Genomic DNA, 20,594 nt, shown 5'->3' with positions numbered 1-20,594 from the left:
CTTCTCCCTCTTCATCTCCCTCTGCTCCTTGCTTGTGCTCTGTCTCTCAAATAAATAAAATATTTTTTAAAAGAGTAATATTAAAAAATAAAAATAAAAAAATAAATAAAAAGAGTAATATTTAAACAGAAGCATAAATAAATAGATTTCACCAGATTTAACCTGATGGAGAAGGGGAGCAGACATTTGGAGCACAGATATGTGGCCAAAAACCACAAAAAGGGGGAAATGCATGATTGATTTAAGTGACTTTGACTCATTTGCTTTGTTTGGAGGAGGTGAGAGTAGGTATCTAAAGATATGAGGGGGACACCTGGGTGGCTCAGCAGTTGAGTGTCCCAGGGTCCTGGGATCCAGTCCCACATCAGGGTCCCTGCAAGGAGCCTGCTTCTCCCTCTGCCTATGTCTCTACCTCTCTCTCTGTGTCTCTCATGAATAAATAAAAATAATTTAAAAACTAAAAAATAAAGATATGACAGAAGAAGGAAATTAGAATAAGATTAAACTGAAAAAATAAGAAAACCAGATTGAGGAGGATATTGGACTTCCTGTTTATGTTAGATTTTAACTCCTAAAGCCATGGCATGAGAAAGGATACGCTGGAGATGTCGAAGGTAAAAAGGGTACAGAGAAATGAAAAGCATGATGAATTAGGACAGAAATGCAGTAGTTTATGGAAAAGATGCTAATGGCCTGAATTAAACAATTAAAATAAGAACGATGAAGAGGGACAATTATCAGAAACATTTCTGAGAGAATAGACTATTATTTTCATTTATAACTGATATTTGCTAGGTATAGTGCTAAATAGTCGATAAAATGCAAGAAGAGAAAGGCTTGTCAAAGATGAAATGTCTAGCTTAGCTCGTTAGTTGGATAGAAAAATCTTTTATGTCTCATTTATTCAAAATTGCTCCAACCCTCCAGTCAAGAATCATGAAAAGCAGATGAAACATTAGAAATTATCTGGTTATGCATTCACAATTTAAAGACCAAGATGCAGAGACCCCTGGGTGGCTCAGCGGTTTAGCACCTGCCTTTGGCCCAGGGCCTGATCCTGAAGGCCCAGGATCGAGTCCCACGTCGGGCTCCCTGCATGGAGCTGCTTCTCCCTCTGCTTGTGTCTCTGCCTTTCTCTCTGTCTCTCATGAATAAATAAATAAAATCTTTAAAAAAATAAAAAATAAAGATCAAGGTGCTAAGGCCTGGAAGTTGTAGAATTTGTCAAAGTCATACAGCTACATTGGTAATAGAATTGATGTCATGAACCCTGATTCCCAGCTGAGTACACTTCCCCCTTTTCTGTGATTTCGTTCATTAGTTTTACAAAGGAAATTTAAACAATCACAGATATAGTTAGATCAAAAACCCAGAGAAACAATATAACCTAATTCCTAAGGAAAAGATCTCTTTACTCTGATTTTCATTCTTTATTCGACAAGTATTTAATGTGATGCCTTCATCATACAGTGAAAAATATTGTCAGTCACTCAGGCTGACTGGCAGTCTCAGGGCAATCATTAGTTCTTAACACTTAGAGAGTACACAGACTTCTTTGGGATGAAATTTAAGCAGAGTGATTAAGGGAATCAAATGAGTCTGATCAATTCATCTTCAAGACATATCTACGAGAGCAGTGGCTTTGAAAAAGTGTTGTTCAATGCTGTCTTATGTGTCAAGTGTCTTTTTAGTGGATTGTCTAAATAAAAAGAAAAAAAACAGGAAGGACTTTTTACACTTAAATTTTTGGAGAATTAAGCCCAAAGGCTTTAGCTTCACCTTTTAATAAAAAGCCCTTTAACATTATTTTTATTTTTAAAAAAAGATTTATTTATTTATCTGAGAGAGAGGGAGTAGGGGAAGGGACAGAGAGAATCTCAAGCAGACTCCACTCTGAATGTGGAACCCAATGTGGGGCTCAATGTACAAACCTGAGATCATGACCTGAGGGGAAATCAAGAGGTAGCCCCACCCAGGTGCCCCCCACACTATTTTTAACATAAAAACAGTAAGTGATCAGAAACAAACATGACAAAAAAAGCTGATCAAATTGTATATTAATTACCCAAAGGACTGAATACTTAAAAGCTTACTGTATGCAAACACACCTTTTCTTTTATTTGTTTAAAGATTATTTATTTATTCATGAGAGACACAGAGAGAGAGAGGCAGAGACACACGTAAAGGAAGAAGCAGGCTCCCTGCGGGGAGCCCCATGCGGGACTCCATCCCAGGACCACGGAATCATGACCTGAGCTGAAGGCAGACACTCAACTGCTGAGCCACCCAGGGTTGCTGAGCCACAAACACACTTTAAAAACTTAAAATTCAAAAAAAAAAAAAAAATTTTAAAAAAATTAAAAAAATAAAAACTTAAAATTCTTTTTAAAAAATATATTTCCATACTTTTGCTACTAATGTGCATGTATATTACATATATTTTGCTATTAATGTGCATGTATATTACATATATTACATATATTTACATATGCATATATTTAATAACATTTCTGTTATTATGAGATGTATTGCCTATCTAACATTACTCTTTGGACTTTATGAGATACCAAAATGATTAAAATGAATTAACCAACAATCACATTAAAATTTGAGATTTTGTCTCTAGAATACTATTGGTTGAAAAATTCTTTAAAAAATTTAAAATTATAAAGTTTTTAAACAAGAAAATACAGAGAACACTATAATAAACATTTGTACTTAATAAATTGTGGGCTTCTGATATATTTGTGTCATCTTTTCTTTAAAAACTAACACAGGGGGGAACCCTGGGTGGTGCAGCAGTTTGGCGCCTGCCTTTGGCTCAGGGCGCGAACCTGCAGACCCGGATCGAATCCCATTTCGGGCTCCCGGTGCATGGAGCCTGCTTGTCCCTCTGCCTATGTCTCTGCCTCTCTTTCTCTCTCTCTGTGACTATCATAAATAAATAAAAATTTTAAAAATAAAAAATAAATAAATAAATACAAAATAAAAACTAACACAGGGGGATTCCCAGGTGGCTCAGTGGTTTAGCGCCTGCCTTTGGCCCAGGGTGTGATCCTGGAGTCCCGGGATCCAGTCCCACGTCAGGCTCCCTGCATGGAGCCTGCTTCTCCCTCTGCCTGTGTCTCTGCCTCTCTCTCTCTGTCTATCATGAATAAATAAATATAGATGAATCTCTTGTCATTGGATTATGCTGCATCTAATTAGATATAACTAATCCAGCAGATTTATATATATATATTCTAAATTTGTTTTATTCCTGTCATTATATTTTTAATTTTATATAAATTGGTGTGTGTCGTCATAATTTGTTCATTTTGGTAGAATGTATCCAAATACGTTGTCACAATTTATTTATCTACCTACTGAGTGTTCAAGTTGTGTGAACTTTTCCATATTGCAAAGAGCAGGGAATCACCTTGTATGTGGGCTTGTCTGTGAGTTTCTCAGACCAGAAAGTGGGTTTTCTGGGTCATGTTACATGTGCACCTTCAAGTATAATAGATCTTACCAAATTCCTCTCCATTCATGCTATCACCAGCGGTATATATATGTTTTTCTTGCTCCATATTCTCACCAAGCCATATTCTCAGTGTTTTTAATCTAATAAATATAAAATGGCATCTATCTTCTTATGATTTAAATATGTATTTCCGAAATTTGTTAACATGGAGCATCTTTTTCTGTTTATACATTGTTCATTCCCTTTGGTCATTTTTTCTTATTTAACTTTTCCTTATTGGTTTATCTCTCCAAATCTTCGGTTGTGAAGAATTCTCAATTATTATTCATTTCAATATTTATTCTATTTCCCTCCTCTAAAATTTCAAATTGACGTGTATTAGAGTTGTCAAATCTACCCAGCATTTCTTCATCATTGTTTGTTTTCCTACTTTCTCCCATTGTCCCTCGGTACTGAATTTTATTTATTTTTTATTTTGATTGATAAACTCTTTACTTCACATAGTTTCAAAGTGATGAGTCTGGCTCTTGCTGCAGACTCATACGAGCGCCTGAGGCTCTATGTCTCAGCTAGTGCCAACTCTCACCTGCTTTTACCTGCTTCAGTCTTGAGATCCAGAAGCCGTATGGTTTCAGGCCAACTCATTATATTTAATTCTCAAACATGTTGATCAAAGTTGTAAATGACGCTAACTCCCTCAATATTAAAATTCTCAAAATTGTGGTTCACCAACCCCCCAGAAATGTTGAGCTATTCCAGAAAAATGGGATTTTTTTGTATATTCACATAAAATTTGCATGGGATTTCACTTTCTGAAGGCCTTTCAAGGGTTCACAACCCTAGGTTATAAAGCCATATTCTCTCAGTTCCATTCTTCTGTAACTCATTGCTCTTTGCACAACTGGAAATGCCTTGTCCTTGGCGGTATATCCACTCTCACAAACGAGTTTCAGACTGATGCACTTTTTCTGTGTTCTCTTTATATCTTTTTATATAAATGTACCTATTTATATAAATATTTTTTGGTTCAATTTAATTTATATATGGTACTAAAGCACATGGCATGTGTCCTCAGGAGGCTGCTAAAGCCTGATTGTACTGGCTTTAGAGAGACAACTGTTATATTTTTCAGGAATTTTACTATCCATTGTTAAATGCAACTACTATTAAAATTAAGTGATACAAGCTTATAGTTTTAAAATATTATTAAAAACAAAGTAATACTCAAAAATAAATAAAAACAAAGTAATACTCAAAACACATCATTTGTTAATTATTTCTTAATATTTCTTAATATTTTAGTTTTATCTGTGCCCTTGAGGTTATTTATGTCACGTCTCTATGGTGGAAATATTATATAATATTGCATATTTCTTCCCAACTTGCCATTCAACGGTATCACACTGATGGCTTGACACTGGCCACAGTGGGTGTATTTTCACTCCAGAAATGAGCAAATGCTACAGATCAGGGCATGGTTTGTGGATTCATTGACTGTCTAGACCTACACTGTGTGACGTGGTATCTACTAGCAAAATATGGTTATTTACATTTAAATTAATTTCAACAGAATGAAACCTTAGCTCCTCAGTCACCATAGACCCATTTCAAGTGCTCGGTAGTCACATGTGGGAAGTGGACACCATATTAAAGGGCAGATAAAGAACAGTTTCATTATCAGAGGAAGTTCTCTTGGTAAGTGGTGGTTTATTTTGGGAGTCAGGAAACTGTTTCTGTAAAGAGCCAGATAGCAAAATTTTTAGGCTTTGCAGTCTCTCTCTCCAACTCGGTCCCGCTGCTGTAGCTTGGAAGTGGTCCGATAATACATGAATGAATGGGTGTGACTGTGTCTCCAAAAAACTTTACTCATAAAAACAGGAGGCAACTGGATTTGACAGGTGATCTGCCAATTCCTGGTATAAACTTAAGAAAGTGATAGGGAAAATATTAACAATACAGTCCACTGTAAAGTGGGATGTGTATATGTAGTTGTTCCACTTGTAAAGAGCACGAGAAATTGAGGAAATCTGCTTTCAATATTCAAAAACTATTATCCGTTGCAGCTAAGAAGCTGCCAAGGTGAATGATGAGAAAGCCTTCATTGTTTTGCTTTTGACTTACTTGTTACCATAAATTAAATGGTAACAGGTATTAATCAACATTAAAGTCAGCTATAAGTCGCTGTGTTGTCAATTGCAACCATAAGTTGGCTACGAAGAGAAGGGAAGAGTTTAGCAAAACTTAGTGAAAGAGTTCTGTGAAAATCAATTCACTGTGCGAAATATAAAATAAAGAATATGGCTAGCAAAACTTATAGAAAACTTATGTACATGTGTATATATGCATATTATTGGTTTTTTTTTTCCAGAAAGCTGGTTGTTAAGTGTTTATTAGTACACGCCTGGAAGGTCCTTAAATGTGTCTAAAAATGTGACTCAACAGTGCATGATGATTCCGGGTGTCTCTAAAGCCATCTATCTATGTATCCATCTGTCTATCTATTGTTTAATCTAACATGGTCTTCAAAATGTGCCACTCACCTCCAGCTCTGGAGAATGTAGAGAGGTGGCGCCACTACTATGATCTGAATCCACCACCATGTCAAAGCCACACTTCACTGTATGCAAATTTTATCTCAATAATTATTATTTGACCTTGGCATACAACTAATTGTCCCCAATCAACATTGAAATATCCTAGTAGTATACAGCTGGCCTATCAGATTAAAGGAAAATTATGTGAATAAATTTCTTTAGAAAAATAGGAGATACTATTTGAGCATATATTTGCATTGAATATTGGGAGTTGAGAGAAACACGAGTGAAATTCTTCTTCTTTTCTTGGACATTCACCTAAGTTAGTACCCTTTATTTTACCATGTTCCTCTTAAATATTAATATATTTTCAGCTTATATGGAAATATTTTTTGGTAGAAGGTACAGGAAACTTTTTTAAAAATATTTTATTGATTTGAGAGAGAGAGCACGAGTGTGGGGAGGGGCAGAGGGAGAAGCAGACTCCCCACAGAACAGGGAATCTGACTCAAGGTTGGATCTCAGGACCCTGAGATCATGACCTGAGCCAAAGGCAGAGACGCCTAACTGACTGAGTCACCCAGACACCCTGGTACCCTGGTATAGGAAACTTTTATCTGAGATAAGTAATACAACTCCCTAAATCTAAAACTTCCAACATGGGCACTCAGTTTGTGTGTGTGTGTGTGTGTGTGTGTGTGTGTAATATGTATTTCACTATGTATTTAATAAATTTTATCAAAGCTTTATAAATAGCATTGAAGAAGATACATAAAACACTGACACAGTGTGACAGACTAAGCCCAAGCAAAATAAAGCAAAGTTCAGACTTCTGGTTCTGGAAAACACATGTTAGACCATTTCTCTATGAAAACAAGAGGAGATGTTGCTATGAACGGGAGTCCCGGATGGAGCAATTTGCTGGAAATATCTCAGAAGACTTTGGGCCCCTAAGACAAAGCTTTCTGGTTCGAGAGATGACTGCCAACATTTTTAATCCACAATTTGAATCTTTAGTGACACCAGACTGAAGGGCTCTTGATAATTTTTACCTGTTTTAAAAATGCTTGAGATCATAAACAATAAGTAAAAATCTAGCATCTAGAAAATTTGTTCAGCACATGGCCAGATTTCCCTTAGCTATGGTTTTGGAGACCAATTGTAAAATTATACCTCAGAGGATTTCTTCTGTGTTACTGTATTCCCAACCATAGCCATCTTGCCAAAACACATGCACACACACAAACACACACCCACATCAAAAACAAAACAAAAAACAAAACAAAACAAAAACACACAAAAGAAAACCAGAAAAGCCTCTGAATATATACTTCATTGATATGAAAACAATATGTGTTACGCTGGATTTTTCCAGATGCAAACTGATGAATTGGTCGATTTTATTACCTAAATATATTTTTCTAGAAACATAACAGGTTAAATTAATAAAAAGTATGTTCTATTTTTTTGCATATTTTTTTTCTGCATTACCTTCTCCCTATGACATCCTGATTCCACAACTATATTACAGTCTTAGGTTTCTGAAAGGTTGAATAAGAAATGAGGGGGCAACTGATTCAAATTCTCTTCTAGAGAAGTGAATATTGAATTTTTTTTCTCAAAAGTAGACTGTGAGCAAAGTAAATTAGTAAATAAGTAAATCTATCCTGAATGTCTAACAAGCAAGTCAGCGAAGGTCTAATATTTGTCACTTACATGAATTGCTTTGATAAATTAGTGTTTAAAATTTTTGCTCTATATTTGTTAATACTTGAGAAGATGGTTGTATTTAGCTTTTCAAACCTTTGCACTGAATAATGCCTTATTTTTATGTTGAAATTTAAGGATCATGAGGCAAGAACCTTAGGGATTAATTTATAAGTCTTCTGTAACCCTTTAGCTGCCAGAGCATTTTCGTATCATTGTTCTTGGCATACAAAAGGACTTTTTCCTCCAGGTCTTGAAAACATGGTTAATGTTGAGAAATTTGTTATTGAATTACATGCCACTTGCCCAGTTTTGAGAATTTTACTCATATAGGAGGGAACCAGGTAGATGTTATAACCAGTCCAAAGGAAAGTTCAGAACACCAAAAAAAATGTATATAGGGTATTAAAAAATATTGAAATGAATTTCAAATGGAGGCAAAGAATGTGTTGGGGGAGGGAGAAGGAAGTCAGTTATATCTTTACCAGAGAGGACATACTTTACATACCTAAAAGTTACCTACAATTTAAAAAGAAGTTGAAAACAGCTCAAAGCCTGCCAGGAGGATGGGCTACAGTCAACACATAGATTTTTATTGTCTTCTCCACAGGTTGCATTGGTGATATTTGGGAAGCTAGCTTTGGACATGCTAGAGGTGACAAATATGCAGACTTGAAATTTAATTGACTTGATTGATTCCCTAACAAACATCACATGCAGGTTCTCTAGGGGTAACAAAGATAATCTCAGGGGATCAGAGGACTGAAATAGTACTTAAGACCGAGCTTAAAATATCACGTTGGCATGATTGTAAGCCAAAATCATCTAGTAGCTATCAAAGCATTGAAAGAGAATTTTAGTTTATTTATTCCCCACCACTATTCCAAAATCTTTTTTTAAAAAAGATTTTATTTATTTATTCATGAGAGACACAGAGAGGCAGAGACACAGGCAGAGGGAGAAGCAGGCTCCATTGCAGGAAGGCCGATGTGGGACTCGATCCTGGATCTCCAGGATCATGCCCTGGGCTGAGGGCAGTGCTAATCCACTGGGCCACCCGGGGCTGCCCTCTAAAATCTTTATTGTCAAATTGACAGTGGTTCATAGATGAGAATTTTTGGTGGGGGAACAAGTGAACTGTATTATGGTTATGTATACTGGGAAACATATTAACCTCTTAATAAAAAAAAAATCTTGGTGATTCCTTGTTCGATTAAAGTATGGAATTTTAAAGTAAGGTTTCTAACATTACCCGAAAGAGCAATAGGTTGTCAGGACAATCCTAGTTTTTCTAAAAGATTTTTTCACTGATGGTTCTGAGTTGCCACTAGGTGACGCCTTTGCATCCTTAGTAAATGTAGCCGGTATTTTTCCACTGGCTGTCCTGAAAGAAATGGAAGTCCCATCAGGCCACACTGGATTCCTAGCCCCTTCGCTTGAGGGTTTGCTCACTCGTAAAGGTCTATTCAAACCCACAATCAGTTACGACTTGTTGCCTGTCCCACCCTGAAATAATACAGGACTTCTGATAGCTGTGATTCTTCTTTACTGGGAGCCAAACCATGCTACCCAAGCCTTAGTCTTCTTCTCTTCCAGGGGTCAACTTGCTTGGTATTGTGCATATTTTAAAAGCACTTTGTGGCATGTAGGACCTGCTAAGTTGCCTATCCGACAATCCTCCCATCACTTGCCACTCCAGGGTGGTCACTGCCAAGAACACCTGGGCATGCTTCCCTCACGGCATGCATCCCTTTCCGGAAGGCAGAAGCAGGAGGGTGAATATGGAGTTCCTTTGACCCTTCTGCTCCCTCATATGCCACAGCAACACTGCCCCATGCTGAGGGATTGGTGGAGCTGCAGGGTAGGAAGAAGCAAGTTCAGACTGTGTGCCCAATTGCCTTTTCCTACCAGCCAGATGAAAGCTACCCAAGAGCTCAAGCTATGACTTCTAAGGCTTAGGGTTTTGCTTGATGGGTACATGAAGTTCCTATCCTTGATGCTCCTTCCTCAGCCAAGGCTACTTCATAAAATTACCTCTTTCTTCTAAATTCTGCCATTAAGCTCTCCACTCACAACTCAAGGAACCCACTCCTTACCCATAGAGGTGGTTTTCATCCCGGGATCCATCCTGCTTCTGCTACGGGAACACTTCTCTAAGTTAGAAATAGCCATTCTAGCCTACTGGCTCTTTGGGGTCCCAGGGTTGATGGAGCAGGGAGGGGGCCGAAGGAGCTCCAACGGCGGAGCCCCTGTGCTGGTGTGGACTCTGGCACTCTAAGGCTCTCAGTATCAGCCCACATAAACACTCCCACTCTGTTCCCTTCGAGGTCGTCCAGCATTAGAGTCTTTAGACTTGCTCGTTTCTTCAGACTGCCAGATGGGCCACAGAGAAGTGAAGCACAGCCTGTCCGGAGCAGCTCTGGGAGTGCACACAGGCCTCCAAAGACAAGTAGCAATGAACAGAGTCAGCAGAATGGGAACAGAGGTTACGAAGTAGTCAGGACCAGCACTTGTGCTGTGTTTGGCTTGAAGGCCTACACAGTTGGTTTTAAAATGAGCAACATTCGAAGATCAGGACATTTTTCTTGTACAACTCTACCGTATGACTCCACTCCACTGTGCCAGCAGTCCCACACAAATCAGAGCACCAAGGGCATGATTTTGATGGGGGAACAATTGTCATCTGCCTCCCAGATGACAGCCACCAGCGGAGCTGAGCTTTGGGTCCTCCCGAGGAGGAGGAGGCAGGCCTATGCTCTGCCACTTACTCGTCCTGGCTTTCTCCTCACGCCCCACCGCCTTCACTTAGTTATAGTACTTGTGGGGCCACCGCAGGGAAGTGGTTTTAAAAACTCCGATCCAAACGCTTAAGGAGAAAAGAAGGTGTTTCCAACTGTCCCATTGGTTGCAAGGCCTCCCCTCTCCATCAATAGCGTCAATACTTGACATCCTGTGGTCTGTACCTTGGTTCTTCGCCTTCTTCTTTCCTCCTCCATCCCTTTGAGATGGACCCCTTTCCGTTTTTGCAAAACGCTTTGACATAATTAGTTGATGCCTCAGCGTCATTGCCATGCAAACATTTCATGGGCAGGAGTGACCTGCCCTTTAGTCCCCAGCTTTGAACCCCTTCTCCTTCCACTTATCATCTGACCAGTACCAACCTCTTCAGAGTGTAGGGATAGAGGGAACATTCCTCGACATCTTAAAAGCCATCTACGAAAAACCCACAGCAAATATCATTCTCAATGGGGAAGCACTGGGAGCCTTTCCCCTAAGATCAGGAACAAGACAGGGATGTCCGGGGATCCCTGGGTGGCACAGTGGTTTGGCACCTGCCTTTGGCCCAGGGCGCGATCCTGGAGACCCGGGATCGAATCCCACATTGGGCTCCCGGTGCATGGAGCCTGCTTCTCCCTCTGCCTGTGTCTCTGCCTCTCTCTCTCTCTCTCTCTCTCTCTCTCTCTGTGACTATCATAAATAAATTTTTAAAAATTTAAAAAAAAAAAAAGAAAAAGATTTGTGAAAAAAGTTTAACAAAAAAAAAAGACAGGGATGTCCACTCTCACCACTGCTATTCAACATAGTACTGGAAGTCCTAGCCACAGCAATCAGACAACAAAAAGACATTAAAGGCGTTCAAATTGGCAAAGAAGAAGTCAAACTTTCCCTCTTCGCAGATGACATGATACTCTACATAGAAAACCCAAAAGCCTCCACCCCAAGATTGCTAGAACTCATACAGCAATTCGGTAGCGTGGCAGGATACAAAATCAATGCCCAGAAATCAATGGCATTTCCATACACTAACAATGAGCCTGAAGAAGGAAAATTAAGGAGTCAATCCCATTTACAATTGCACCCAAAAGCATAAGATACCTAGGAATAAACCTAACCAAAGAGGTAAAGGATCTATACCCTCAAAACCATAGAACACTTCTGAAAGAAATGGAGGAAGACACAAAGAGATGGAAAAATATTCCACGCTCATGGATTGGCAGAATTAATATTGTGAAAATGTCAATGTTACCCAGGGCAATATACACGTTTAATGCAATCCCTATCAAAATACCATGGACTTTCTTCAGAGAGTTAGAACAAATTATTTTAAGATTTGTGTGGAATCAGAAAAGACCCCGAATAGCCAGGGGAATTTTGAAAAAGAAAACCATATCCAGGGGCATCACAATGCCAGATTTCAGGTTGTACTACAAAGCTGTGGTCATCAAGACAGTGTGGTACTGGCACAAAAACAGACACATAGATCAGTGGAACAGAATAGAGAATCCAGAAGTGGACCCTGAACTTTATGGTCAACTAATATTTGACAAAGGAGGAAAGACTATCCACTGGAAGAAAGACAGTCTCTTCAATAAATGGTGCTGGGAAAATTGGACATCCACATGCAGAAGAAGGAAACTAGACCACTCTCTTGCACCATACACAAAGATCAACTCAAAATGGATGAAAGATCTAAATGTGAGACAAGATTCCATCAAAATCCTAGAGGAGAACACAGCAACACCCTTTTTGAACTCAGCCACAGTAACTTCTTGCAAGATACATCCACGAAGACAAAAGAAACAAAAGCAAAAATGAACTATTGGGACTTCATCAAGATAAGAGGCTTTTGCACAGCAAAGGATACAGTCAACAAAACTCAAAGACAACCTACAGAATGGGAGAAGATATTTGCAAATGACATATCAGATAAAGGGCTAGTTTTCAAGATCTATAAAGAACTTATTAAACTCAACACCAAAGAAACAAACAATCCAATCATGAAATGGGCAAAAGACATGAAGAGAAATCTCACAGAGGAAGACATAGACATGGCCAACATGCACATGAGAAAATGCTCTGCATCACTTGCCATCAGGGAAATACAAATCAAAACCACAATGAGATCCCACCTCCCACCAGTGAGAATGGGGAAAATTGACAAGGCAGGAAACAACAAATGTTGGAGAGGATGCGGTGAAAAGGGAACCCTCTTACACTGTTGGTGGGAATGTGAACTGGTGCAGCCACTCTGGAAAACTGTGTGGAGGTTCCCCAAACAGTTAAAAATAGACCTGCCCTACGACCCAGCAATTGCACTGTTGGGGATTTACCCCAAAGATTCAGATGCAATGAAACGCCGGGACACCTGCACCCTGATGTTTCTAGCAGCAATGGCCACAATAGCCACACTGTGGAAGGAGCCTCAGTGTCCATCGAAAGATGAATGGATAGAGAAGATGTGGTTTATGTATACAATGGAATATTCCTCAGCTATTAGAAACGACTAATACCCACCATTTGCTTCAACGTGGTTGGAACTGGAGGGTATGATGCTGAGTGAAGTAAGTCAGTCGGAGAAGGACAAACATTATATGTTCTCATTCATTTGGGGAATATAAATAATAGTGAAAGGGAATATAAGGGAAGGGAGAAGAAATGTGTGGGAAATATCAGAAAGGGAGACAGAACATAAGAGGCTCCTAACTCTGGGAAACGAACTAGTGGTGGTGGAAGGGGAGGTTGGCGGGGGGTGGGGGTGAGTGGGTGACGGGCACTGGCGGGGGGCACTTGACGGGATGAGCACTGGGTGTTATTCTGTATATTGGTAAATTGAACACCAATAAAAAATAAATTTATTATTAAAAAAAAGAAACAAATAAAATATATACAAACCCGCTTCTTAGGAATGTATCTTAGGGGCAGCTCGTGTGGCTCAGTGGTTTAGCGCCACCTTGAGCCCAGGGCCTGATCCTGGAGACCCGGGATCGAGATCGAGTCCCCTGTCGGCTCCCTGCATGGAGCCTGCTTCTCCCTCTGCCTGTGTCTCTGCCTCTCTCTCTCTGTCTCTCATGAATAAATAAATAAAATCTTAAAAAAAAAAAAAGGAATATATTTTAGAAGGCTCTTCTCTTAGCTCCAGGGACATCCTGTAGGTGTCAGAGCAGAAGTGAAAAGGGGAAGTTTTCTCTCCAGGTTATACAGCTGTAAGCTTGTGCAATCTTGAATAAATTACCCAGCCTCTTTTTAAAATTATTTATTTATTTATTCACAAGAGACACAGAGAGAGAGAGAGAGACAGACAGACAGAGGGAGAAGTAGGCTCCCTGCGAGGAGCCCGATGTGGAACTCGATCCCAGGACCCAGGACTCATGACCTGAGCAGAAGGCAGACCCTCAACTGCTGAGCCACCCGAGTGCCCCTAACCAGCCCCTTTGATGGTCAGTCTTCTCATCTGCAAAGCGGTACACAACAGCGTTCCTTATCCTTGGGTTCAGAAATAAAGTGGCCCACTGCATCAAGGCTTTTTGAGAAACACTCTAGCAAAGCCTCCAGCTTGCACAGCCCTGCCCTATGTCTATGAGGAGGAATAGCTGTTATTATCAGATTCTAAGTAATTTGAGCATTGCTTTCATGGAAAAAGATTTCCAGGAAGACAGAGATAAAATAAAACTAAAAATACGTATGGCTAACTTTAGTCTTATCTCACATTTGGAAGAACAGAACAACTTATGAGATTGTTTTAGCTCAAGAAATTTGGAATGAAGAGTAATAATCAGAAGTCACTGGGTTTTGGGCGGATAATAGAAGTCACGGAAAGGAGGAAGGAGATTTTCCTGAAGAATGCACAACAGAAACCTTCTATGCTCTTCTTCACGAATGGCAAAGTAGGGTCAAAATCACAAGGATATTGTGTAGATGCTCTAAGAAGGGGCTAGTGGAAAATATTCCAGTTTTCCGTGGTGTGCTTTAAGTGGCATTGTTGCCATTTTAAAATTCCAGTCACTGTCAAGGATTAACCATTCCCATAACCATCAGCTGTCTTTTCGCATCAAACAAGTCGACAAATAAAAGGAATTTCCTGGGATCCCTGGGTGGCGCAGCGGTTTGGCGCCTGCCTTTGGCCCAGGGCGCGATCCTGGAGACCCGGGATCGAATCCCACGTCGGGCTCCCGGTGCATGGAGCCTGCTTCTCCCTCTGCCTGTGTCTCTGCCTCTCTCTCTCTCTCTCTCTCTCTGGGTCTCAAATGAATAAATAAATTTTTAAAAATCCTAAAACTGGTGTTTCTGAAATCTAAATCTGCTTGTAGCCAAACTATCAAGGAGCTTGTTAAAAATTCAGCTTCCTAGACCTCCTGAGCCAGAACTCTGTGATGCCCAGACTACTAAATTAAAAAAGAAAAAAGGGCTGGACAAACACAGACCTTGCACCCCCCCCCCCCCCCCCGCAGTCGGTGAGCACCTGCTGCCAGTGTGCTGAGCACTCCTGCTGGGGCACCGAAGGCCTGACACCTGCCCCAGGCCTGCACACATGGGCGGGGCGGGGGGGGGGTCACTTATTCCCGAGACACAAACAGCGAGCTGTGCGAGCCTCAGCATTTGAACTAAGCTTTCGCAGGACAGGGGACCGTGCCGGGGGGCGGCACCTGCGAGACCCCGGGAGAAGGGACGAGTCACACCTGCCGCGGCCGCTAGAGCCCAGCCTGGGTGATGCTCTTGCTTTTAAGGCGCTGGATTTCCTTCCCGGCGAAGGGCCTGAGACGCGCTCTACACCCCGTTGCCCCTCTGCCCTGAGGCTGGGGGCGGGGCGGGAGCCCCCGGGGTCGTGCAGCAGGTGCACCTGCCGGGCCCGCGCAGCGATGCGCGCGGGAGGATGTCACCTGCGGGGCCGGCGCGCACCGGGCTCCCAGGGGCGGCGGGAGCGGGGGGGCTCCAAGTGCTGCTCCTTGCCTCGGCTGCGCCCTCAGCTCGCCCCCGGGGCCCCCGTGTGTTTCTTCTTTGGTCCCTTCAGAGCTTCGGCTAGACGTTGTGGGAGCCCTTCCTGAACACATCGCATGCAGGTGCCTTCCGTTATCCTTGGCCCGCTCCGGTCCTACACAGCAAGCAGCCACACCTGACATCCTCCAGCTCCCTCCCTCTCTCTTCCTCCCCTCCCCCCCACCACTGTTGCAACTAGAAAAATGTTGGCAAATTGAACACCAATAAAAAATAAATTAAAAAAAAAAAAGGCAGGGGCTTGGCCTATATTGTTTACTGTTATAGTGACCGTAGGTAGGACACGATGCCTAGTAGGTACCAGGAGGTGCCCTACACATATATATATATATGCATATATATATGATTTTGAATAAAGAGAGTAAGAATCAAAAGAGTAAACAGTTCGGTAAGATATTGTAAAATTATGAAGTCCCTATATTTCAGATCATATCTGTCGTGTATTCAATTAATAAGTGAAAGAAGGATCTAGGAATCTTCAGTGGAGTACTGCAAGATTTCTTCTTTACCGTGCTAGTTTTTTTATTTTCTGGCCAATTGTAAGCTATTGTAGTATATATATATATATGTATGTATATATATGCATTCAATGAATGAGTGAATGGTCAATATTTAATCAGCATAATGCCAACTCTCTGAAAGACAGCCAGCAGCCAAACAACACTGCACAAATCCTTGCAAAGAAAAGTTTTAGTTAGAGGAAATCACACTGCAGTTGTCCTTTCACGAGCAAACACCCCAGGTACCTAGTTTCACAAACTGGAAGTAGCGTGGTGATGACAGCGAGGGTGGCTCGCAGGCCTGGGCAAGCCGAGCCCTCGCTGGCTGTGAAAAGGGTGCAGGGCTCCGCGCGCCAGGCTGGGCTCAAGCTGGGGATAAGGTAAGTTGGGCATAAAACCAGGAGATCAGCTCTAGAAAGGCCACGTTAAGCTTCAGGGTTACCGGATGAATCAGAGAAATAAGAGGCACACAGGATGGAAGGTGAGCTGCGGGGAGACTAGGGAGTGCTCACTGCGAAGGCCAAGCCCCAGTGGGTTTGCACAGACACGAGAAGCAGGTGCCTAGGGACTTCCGAGCTTTGAAATGGGGCCAGTCGAACCTCGCTTCATTTTTTTCTCACCTTGAAATCAGGGTAAATAAAGGAGATAATCTGTGTAAAGTCACATGGTAAGTACTCAGTAAGTGTGAGCCGTCTGGTTGGTGCACGCAGAATGTTTGAAGCGTTATGGGAGAAGCCGTGACATCCAAACACGTGCCCCTCTTGGGTGTACCTCACTGCACTTTCTACATAACATCTCCACTTTATTTTTTTTTTTTTTTAAATTTTTTTTTTTTTTTTTTTTTTTTTTTTTTTTTTTTTATTTATGATAGGCACACAGTGAGAGAGAGAGAGGCAGAGACACAGGCAGAGGGAGAAGCAGGCTCCATGCACCGGGAGCCCGATGTGGGATTCGATCCCGGGTCTCCAGGATCGCGCCCTGGGCCAAAGGCAGGCGCCAAACCGCTGCGCCACCCAGGGATCCCAACATCTCCACTTTAAACGCTCGAAATGTGAACTTGGTCATTCCCATTCTTCTGTGATGTGTGTATATCCCACGGACTTTTATTCGATAGCTTACAATTGGCCAGAAAATAAAAAACTAGCACGGTAAAGAGGAAATCTTGCAGTACTCCATTGAAGATTCCTAGATCCTTTTTTCACTTATTAATTGAATACACTACAGATATGATTTGAAATATATAAGGACTTCTTAATTTTACAATATCTTACTGAACTTGTTTAATCTTTTTATTCTTACTCTCTTTATTCAAAATCAAAAGACCATAACAAAATCAACTGGATGGTTTTTCTTTCCTCAATAATTCAAAGGAATGTTTATTGCCACTCAAAAAAGGCAAACTGCCAAGGGTAAGTTCCCCTCTTTGAAATATCCTAGAGTCCTCACCACCAATCATGTTGATGGCTTAGTACCAGACTCACCAAGAAAGCTGCTTTTCGTTCCACTGACATGTTATCATTTCTTTATGCTGTGCTAATCTCAGTAACATAAAATTTATTTATACCTAAGACTTTAGCCAAGAATCAGAAAGTAACTCTATAAACGCTTCTGTGTTATCTAAAATCACAAGCACTAAAGCTAGCACAATCATATTTTAAATCAGAAGACTATGGACAACATCTAGAGCACACTGAACCCTTATTGTTAGCAATTCTAACAATTGTTTGAAATACCAAACTGTAGCTCATTTGAAGCACTCAGAAATGGGGAAAAGTGAAAGACCTACCAAACTAGACATTATAAGGTAAGAAAAAAAAATCCCAGGAACAAAACCTCCTATATTACTACAGAGAACAAGAAATAATAATCATGGTGGGTCCTAAATTTGTTATTGAATCAAACAATACTTACAAAGTATATTGGAGATATTTTATAAGTCAAACTTATTTTGCTGGACCAGGTGTCAATGACTTTGACTATTCACTTAAATACAAAATCTCATTTTCTAAATAAAGATGTGTAAGTGAAACAGCATTTGTTCCACACTATTCTTTAATTATTTATATACAGAATTGTATTTTTTATTATGTTTCCTGCATACATTTTACTTCAATCAAGTGGAAAGTTCCTTAAGAGTGATAATAAAGGTCATTCCTTTTTTTTTTTTTTTTTTTTTTTGTACTGTTTCCAGGTCTCTGAACACAACTGTGTTCATAAAACAAGGATTTTGTTGCTGATGTTGGTGTTTCTTTTTATAAAACAAATTGCATCATAATTTGAGGTCAGTTAAAGAATCTTCTCTCATTTATCTATGGACATTAAACCAATACTAAAACTTCCTAATTGCCCAAAATATTATTAGGCTTCTATCTACCTATCTATTTATCCATCTATCTATCTATTGTCTATCCATCTATTTATTATCTATCTATCTATCTATCTATCTATCTATCTATCTATCTATCATCTATCTATCTCTGCCTCCTATGGACTACTAATGTTGTCCTTACTATATTCTAGCTAAATTGCCACTATGCACATAAATAACTCCCTGGTGCTTGTAACATGAGGACATGCAAACAGAATTTAGAGTAATTCATGTTACAAATTTATAATATTCCACAGAAAATAAGATCTGTTTTTCTTCTTAATATTCTTTGATTAAACAGGATTTTGCCATAAAATCTTGGACTTTTTGACTGACAATACTTCTGAGAAGATCACAACTGATAGTGCTTGAAAATAATGATTAAAAAGTAGTGCTTTGAAATTTTTTTCAACTTTTTACTTTAATTTCAGCCTTAAAGGAAAGTTGCAAGAATATTAGAATTTCCATATACTTTTTATCCAGATTCCCCAGATGTTAACATTTGTCACCTTTGCTTTGCTTTATTGCTTTTTTGCTTTCTAATATATCACACACACACACACAAAGTATGGCTTTTTCTCTCTGTATATACTTGTTCTTCATCTTTTGAAAAGCAGTGGCATGAGGGGGGCACTTGACGGGATGAGCACTGGGTGTTATTCTCTATGTTGGTAAATTGAACACCAATAAAAAATTAATTTATGAAAAAAAATGAAAAGCAGTGGCAGACACGAAAAGCATGGCACCCCTGAATTCTCAGATATTTCAGTGAATATTTCCTAAGTACAAAGACATTCTCTTACTAATTAAATTAACAATTATCAAAGTGAAAATATTAACATTGATATTGTGGTCTAATCTGCAGACCTTATTCAAATTTTACCAATTGTACTAATAATATCTTTTCTTGTAAAAGAAAATTCTGGATCACACACTGACCTCAGTTATTATGTTCTTCTAGTCAGCTGTTGTCTGGAACATCCCTCAACTTTTCTTTGTTTTTCCATCACCTTGATAATTTTGAGGAATATAGGCCAGTTATTTTGCAGAATGTCCTCAAACTTGCTTTTGTGGGACACTGCCACATAATTGGATTCAGTTTATGCATTTTGGGCAGAAAAGTCATGGAACTGTTATGTTGTCTCTGCATCATGTTAGGTGGTATATGATGCCACTGTGTCCCATTCCTGTTGGTATTTATTTTGATTACTTCGTTCAGGTGGTGTCTGCCCATTTTCCCCATATAAAGCTGTATTTTTCCAATGTAATAAATAGGCATGTTATTAGAAATAATTTGAGAGTAAGGAATATAAATTTCCTGTTACTCATCAGGCTTGCATCCACTAGTGCTAGCATCTGCTGCTGATTCCTTTGGAATCAATTATTAATACGACAGTTGCCAAATAGTGTTCATCTAATTTCACAATAGTACCGGTTTAATCAGATGTAAGATATATTCTATAACTTTTTTTATCTTTTCATAGTTTAATTCTTTTCTTGATTTTTACATTCTTAACTTTTTTTTTTTTTTTTTACACTGCTAGTTCTGAGAGAGCTATAAACATTGCCTACATCATTTGGTAAAAAGCTACTTATTGTATAGTTTGTTTCCTTTTTATAATAAGTAATTGTATTAGCCATATTATTTCAATAATTTTAAAAGTAATGATGCTATTTGAGGAGTGCAACATTTTACATTTAAAGGGGAGTCCTTAAGAAAGATGGTGTTCTCCATTCACTGTCATGGGGTTAGGTACCTTTCCAAAGGCCTAAATTTAGCAAGTGTGGGTCAGTGTTTTGACAGTACTCTGATCATTTGCAGCAGAGAGCAGGAGCTGTAGAAAGATTTTTACCACAAGTGCACTCATTTTATTTATTTTTCTTAACTCTGTGACACCATGTAGTTAAGATTTATGTAACACAGGAAGGAATTTTCCATAATTTTTATATTCTGACTCTTAAAATCTCACCTTAGTGACAACACTACTGGGCAAAAAGCTCTCAAAAATTATGTGCTATTGATGGGATGCCTGGGTGGCTCAGCCGTTGAGCACCTGCCTTCAGCTCAGGGTGTGATCCCGGGATCCGGGATCGGGTCCCACATCAGGCTTCCTGCACGGAGCCTGCTTCCCCCTCTGCCTGTGTCTCTGACCCTGTCTCTGTGTGTCTCTCATGAATAGATAAATCTTTTTAAAAATATATATGTTATTGGGTAGTCTTAGCAATGACACATCTTTAATTTTCCTAAC

The sequence above is a fragment of the Canis lupus genome, chromosome 15 (assembly GCF_048164855.1).
Source record: "Canis lupus baileyi chromosome 15, mCanLup2.hap1, whole genome shotgun sequence".
In the NCBI taxonomy this organism is placed as follows: domain Eukaryota; kingdom Metazoa; phylum Chordata; class Mammalia; order Carnivora; family Canidae; genus Canis; species Canis lupus.
The sequence above is the reverse complement of the archived record's forward strand: the minus strand, read 5'-3'. Positions refer to the sequence as shown.